The following is a 7,335-nucleotide window of genomic DNA, read 5'->3' on the forward strand; positions in this document are numbered from 1 at the left end:
AGCCAGTCGCGCAATTTCGTGGCCAGGCCGTAACATAGATAGTAATAAAGGGGGCCACCACAGAAGTATAATAAGGGGGCCACTAACCACTGGCGTCTATTGTTGTTATTGGCAGATCGCGCGTTCTGGGCCGATCTCAACATTAAGTCATACGTGCGACGGTGATGATACGGGTGATTGGGTCTGTAAACAGAATAAATAAAGAGTCGTTTCAAGTTATTATAACACCAACAAAGAACTAGAGACAATTGTTCACATATTTTTCTTCGAAGCCACAAATGGTAATCCTAGTGATCCAAAAGACTCGAGCCTTTTAGCTCTTTTTTTTAAGGCGCCTCATCTATTGACGCCTAAAAGGCTAAAAGCCTATTTCTATTTAATTAGTAAAATAGGCTTTGTCGGGATTACCGTAATCCCCACTAACTCTGTCTATCTGTACCTATGCTAAATCTATTGTGTATGATACGACTCCTAGACGGTGAAAACCAACCAAATGTTTTTACTCATTTAAAAATAAAGTGTTTGATTGATAGAATAAAATGTAAATATGTAAAGGTACAGTCCAAACTTAAAATAATTAAAACTAAAAATCTATACCTAAATCTATAGAGGGCCCCTGGGGCATAGTGCCAAAGGTGGCAGCATTTCCTCGCTGAATCGCAACGCTTATTCGTTGAGCGAGGGAGCTGCCAGCTCTTTTGTCCCCAGTGAATCAAATCTGCAAACAAGCTGTGAGCTCCCGGGCCCCACGGACTAAGTAGTAGTACCTATTGTAACATCTCCCACCTCTCTCCTCAACTAACCCTAATTTACCCTACTTAGTTAAACCTAGACTTGCCTAAAGTACTAAATATTCCAATAAGAAAATCTAAAAACCTTTAAAATTCCGTAAACCGTAATTACCTTTACTAGAGTCTGGCTACTGAAATATTACACAAATGTTTGGCGGGAAATTCAAAAAATCTTGGGCTGGTCACACTTTGTGTAGTAGGAATTATAGTTTTGATACTAGAAAATATTTTTGATTTTCTGTGCACACGTAAGGTACCTAAGGATATAAGTTAAATATACGTTGACGTGCACTCAAAGTCAGCTCAAATAATTTCTACCACTATGTAAAGTACAGTCAACGATACACACATGTTAACACTTTCTCACCATATACCATAGTAACAAGGCGAAAAATGAAAAGTAGTGTAAATAAGACCTAGCTCGATAATACCGTAATATTAATCCATCAAAAAAAAATACACAAGTATTGCCAAATATGCTAAATGCTGAGTATCAAAATATTTATAGAGCACCAACCTCCTAATTTGTTTACATTTGCTTAGGAGTTGTAAACATTGCAGTTTTTCGTTATACAACGCTACACGTCGACTTCGCACATTGTCGTAATTATTTACGAACTTAAATAATAGTTTGCGAACCTTACTCAGTATAGACATTATTAATATTATTTAAAATAAACCCCTTATAAACCGCAAACAATTTGAATGAATGACATAAATTGACAACTGACTTTTAGCTTTTTTTTTAATCATAGACAATTGGTGATACAATAACGAAATATCCCTCAACAATATTTGGCTAGCCAGACTTTAGTTATTATAAAATAATGCAAATAACCTAAATATCTTGAATTGGATCAGTAGATTGGCCAAATGATCGTTTAGTGTTTATGTAGAACCCTTCGTCGTAACCGCTAATAGTAACCAAAATCCTTTTCGCATAATAGGAAAGAGTTATGAATAATACGCCTATAAATCCTAATAATGTCAAATAATTATTAAACCGAGAATTATGTCAGAGTAATAAGAAATATCATTGCAGGTTATAGTAATGTTTGAATTAATCAGATTAAGTCTGTAATAAAAATGTAATCAGTAAGTATGTCGTAATTAAGTAAGTTTGTAGAATGTCATAGTCAAATTGTCAGTAAAGTATGTCAAAGTAAGTAAAGTCTGTAGAATGTCACAGTCAGTAAAGTATGTCAAAGTAAGTAAAGTCTGTCAAATGTAATAGTCAGTTGGTCAAAGTACAATTACTAATAACTAATAAATGTCACAATATTTTGTTTTTGGGGTATAGATGTCGCCACGCCACCGCGACATCCGTGATCACCATCCAGTTGCAGGTCAGAATCCCCGCCCCAGTTCTGAAGGAACTATATTGTGGTCCAGAAGGGACATCTTTTAATAATGACAGGCCATCACATCACCATCATTCGACCATGTCATTATTTTGTGACATTTTTCGTCAACAATGAGAGGATATTTAAAGGGACAATTTAACATAACAAAATACTGGTAGTAGAGCAGCAGTATTTGATCCACTCCAATTCCCAAGAATACTGTAATTTTGTAGTATGCGTATTTTAATATTCAAAGAAATGATATTATCCAAACTTTAGCTGTAGTCATTTTGAATCACACTTTCGGACCATAATATTCTACGATCGTGCATCTGCCTTGATCTTAGCCCGGATAAATCACTCATTGAAATAAGGTTTTATGATAATACGACCCTATATTTTTAAGGTCAAATGTGAAAATTACAGATAAACTGCAGAAAACAGAATGTAATCGTCATACATACCGCTAAGGGACAGGCAAAACAAATATTTCTTTTATAAGCAAATTGATTCTACAATACTACATTATATTGTTGTTATTAACTTTAGTTTTTCCCACAATATATTTCTACCAGTAGCGTTGCAAAGGACAAAATATATACAGTCATGTCATAAGTCAATATGTCAAGTTTGTCAATAAGTCATAAATAATTATATGTAATAAAATCCTAATAATCCCTAATCCCACACTACATCCTAGCTTACTCTAATCTGAATTTAACCCATAAACCCATAATTATAATCGCACTACGCAATTAAAATAGCCATATCAAATGTATCGAAAGGGATCCTAGCTACCTACTGTAAATATCTAATGGCTTAATTACATACTTAAATTTATAAATCCAGGTGACTCCTACAATTCCCTTAGCAAACAAATATAAAAACAAACCTAACAGCTAATCTATCCAACTACTCTACCGAAATATTTGCAAACTAGTATCCCGGGCGGGATACACATTTAATTTACTCGCGTAATTACTCGATGTGCAATGAGTAATTTCTATGCTAAAGCTAACCAAGACGAATGAGGAAGCTCGATTTAGTCTAGACCTTAATTCCTCGTGTGCTAGCTATACATCCACAGAGTGGATTGGGAAAGCAGACATATAGCCGGAAAAGGTAATATAAAAGTGAATATATAAGTATATAGATACGGGATAATTGGTCTAGAATCTGGCTTTTTTAAGAAGTCTAGATGACAACCCAAATCTTCCAGATCCTAAGGGGTAAACTTGTCTTAATAAATGCAGGAACTGTCAGGTCCCCACCTGATATTATCAAAAACACCGCAAGTTAGTAATATGAGCTATAGTTGCCACCGTTAGGTTATCCGCTCAAACTTACTAACCCCCCAACACTATGTTGGATCGAACTAGTTCTCTCTACCCCATAAATAAGATACGAAATAAATCTCGAAACTAAATTTTAAATTAATATATATATATATATATAGTCCTCCAACCAAGACCATTCTAGTGCTAAAAGTCACTAAAATCATCCAAGCCAAAACACTATATATATTAAACACAATTAAAACACAACCTAATTAATTGCACTGAAAACAAATCAAGACTCTACAAACGTTATTACTCTATTGATTTATAACCTAAACTTCACTTAGTATGTTCTCACACAATAGCGCTTGTCTGAGCTCAAATCAATAAACAATTAAAATTCACTAAAATTACAAAAACACTATGAACAAAACTAACTTTACAATATTAATAAGTCTATTGATTTATTATTTAAACTCTACTAGTACAATATTAAATACTCTAGCACTTGTCTGAACCACAAATCAATAAACAACACTAAAATAATTAATCCCACTAAAATTAACACATTTAAATGTACTTCTCTAAAATTATTCAAGTAAAATCCCACAACAAATTACACTATACTATGCCCCAATCCAAACTCTACCAGCATCATGAGAAACTAGGAAAGTCCAGGTCAGGACACAATATAGGTAACCTAGATAGACCTAGGTACCTAGACAAGAGAACACGTCCGACGGTTTGCTTAAGGCGACGAAGAATGATCCCGTAAGGCTATTTCTGGATCCCTACCTTAATCCCAAAACCCCACTTCCTTGTATGTCATTGGTATTCTCCATAACCAATACTGAATTTCATAATTTCGTACAATCCTCTCACTAATTACACCTTATTTCCTAATTAAAATAAGGTCCAAATTGACCTACTTTGGGGTGTGGTTTAAACTATTTTCTTTACGCCTATGGGATTGACACTACAGTTTTTTTATTCTAACCGCCTTTGTTTTTCTATATGAGCACATATTGTAGAGCCCCGCCCTTTGTTAATTCTTTATAATATGGTTCAATTTTGCATAGAATATTTTAACCAAAACAAACATTATTCATCCATTTTACGATGACGTGTGAAATACAAGTTGACACACTTGAAACATAAGAAACCAAACTGATTTTTAATAGAATTTTTATACTATAAAGCTTTATGACATTGAAATAAAGTTAAAATTATTTTATGAATAAGTATCTTAATATATTGGTTTACTATAAATGACTAGGCTCTCCAAATTTTGTTTCTAGAATTTCAGACGATATGGCCTACTTGAGATATTTCAATTACCGTGTGACTCAATATTGGAATTTAACCGACTTAAAAATAGAACAATACTATGTTCACATATAATGTTAACATGGAAGGAAGCCTCTGACATGTTACACTATGCTAAATCGATTTAGATAAAATTTCGTATGGAGATAGTTTGAGGACTGAGGAAGGACATAGGATAATTTTTATCAACATTATCAACATCCCACATTGACAGATCCCACAAAGCACAGGTAGACGTTGGCTCGTTGGATGGACGACACCCGGAAAATTGCGTGTCACTTCTGGATGAGATTAGCTCAGGACCGGGACAAGTGTCGTACTAGAAGAGAGGCCTATGCTTAGCAGTGGGCGATAAAGGGCCGATATGATGATGATGATGATGACAGGTAGAAACCAGTAAAGGTAAGGAAGGCAGCAAAGCATTTCTTTCCCTTGTTCTTGCAATCCGAAGGGTACGAAGGGTAATACCTACATATAGTCCTACTAAGTAGATTATGTGAATAACTTACGCATCTACGTCCATGCACTGAAAAGATAAAAATACAAATCAATTCTGATGGTATATTATGGGCGCCTTTATCGTGCACGACACGATGCGATATAAGGCATGTCTAAAGCTAACATTAGTCGCGTAGTTCTCAAAAATATGTCTGCAGTCTAATTGCCTAGATCCATGCAAAATGTATGAAAAATGTCGGGGCAATTAGACGCAACCGCAGACATATTCTCAGAGACTAACGAATGACCCAGTCACATATTGAATGTTCTAATCGCGACAATAAGGCAACGACAGCACCACAATTTCGACATTCAGATATTTCGGACGTCAACTGCAATTACCGTTGCGACATTATTGCGGCGGCGTTGATGCCACGGTAATGTCATTAAAATGAGTGTAGGCTTGAACATCAACATCATTCATTTTATCAAAAAAAAAAAACAGGTACAACGGTGACACCAACGCCGTTCCCGCGGTTGAGTAATGTTGCTTTAACGTTACAATTGTAACACATGATGCAGTCGCAATACTCATCTTCACAACATCTTGTCAAGAAGCTATCGATATACGAAAAGCGGTAAATTTGCAGTTACTCTATTGTTCAACGATAAGGCTACAGGGTACGTACTTGCACACTGGCGACAGCAGCCATCAGCACCGCGGCGAAAACGAACACGTATCGAGTCATTGCTATCTAAAAAAAACAAATTCACAGAGTACAGTCAGCGTCAAATATATTGTAGCAGCCAAAGTGGCCAAATAGTTCGTCACACCGTACTAAATATGTAACGAACTTTTGCAGCTATAATATATTTGATGAGAAGAGAATCAATATCGTATGTCAATATCCAGAGAGGAAAAGACTGCGTTTATATGGAGAACCGTTGGTCTACCTCTTCGTAATATTATAGAACCATGATAAAAAAAGGATACTCACCTGTAAGGAGACGAATAAGCTGTATTCACACGTGTGGATATTGACAAGTCACAGATAAATCCCAGCTTATATACTGACTGTCAATCAAACATGGCGGCGCGTCGAATTGTATCATAATTGATACAATTCAATTATATGTCACTTTATAGATAATAAAATAATTGTTAATGATAATACAGTAGATACTTATTTTTTATTGTGTTCAATTAACAACGGAATGTTGGCATGTCTAAGCATATATAGAAAGGACTTATAAAGAATTTTAGTAGGTAGGTAATTATTAATACTTATTTAATAATTAAATGTTTACGGTAGATATTGTAATATAGACTTCAAAATAACATATAGGTACCTATTAATTTAATAATTGGGTTTCGATTATCACATTTATCACCCTTTTGGTATAGACCCCTAAACTTAGGTAAAAAAATGAAAGAGCCAATTAATTGGTCGTAGTTCAATTGATGAATTTAATTTCTCGATAAGAAAATGATTCGTGATTAGTTATAGTAGTTCCTATGTAATCTACGTATACACATCCAACTACGTACAGTCGACGTCAAAGATATGTTTACATTTTTCTCCTTATTACAAAGGAATAAGATGCAAAAGTGTAAACATATCTTTGACGTCGACGCGCCTACATTGTAATGGACACTAATAGCTAAAACGTGGCACCATGCAGTTTAAACTCTGCATGGTGACACGGTCGGTTATAAATTCTTTTGGTTAGCTACGGACTGGATGCTTGGAGCCGCCATTAACAGGCGTTCCCCTCTGTCGAAAATAGGCGGCCAATGGTCAACCACATGTCAACCATATGTATGGACTGACGTTTATCTGACATGACGTACCTATACATTTGATGTGCCCCTCCCCCGCAAAAAACGGCAGACTATTTTGTACCGAAAATTTTAGACATGGCGTCTCCGTTGGTTATATCCTCTAAGACTGGATGGCTAGGTATAAAAAAAAATAAAAAGGGAAGATTTAATCATGAATAAATCAGTAGGGCTAATATGGTCGGCTCTATATCATTTTTCACCATGCCTGTCACGTTCTAAAAAGTATGTAAGTGACAAACTGACGCATGGAATGGCAGGTGATAAAAATGCGACCATGATACCGCTGCCGTTTTAGTCCCAAAACTCGGCTACCTTCT

At 35.4% G+C, this 7,335-nt stretch overlaps 1 protein-coding gene across 1 annotated transcript in view; it reads left to right on the top strand.

Moving 5' to 3' along the window:
• The window catches only part of LOC134804313 (chymotrypsin-2-like), an 80,035-nt gene extending 76,511 nt beyond the window's left edge, over positions 1-3,524 (top strand). The window contains exon 7 of the mRNA XM_063777325.1: positions 913-3,524. The gene's annotated coding sequence lies outside the window, so the exon portion shown is untranslated. The remainder of the gene's footprint in view (positions 1-912) is intronic.
• Positions 3,525-7,335: the final 3,811 nt, after the last annotated feature.

The sequence above is a fragment of the Cydia splendana genome, chromosome Z (genome assembly GCF_910591565.1).
Source record: "Cydia splendana chromosome Z, ilCydSple1.2, whole genome shotgun sequence".
Lineage (NCBI taxonomy): Eukaryota > Metazoa > Arthropoda > Insecta > Lepidoptera > Tortricidae > Cydia > Cydia splendana.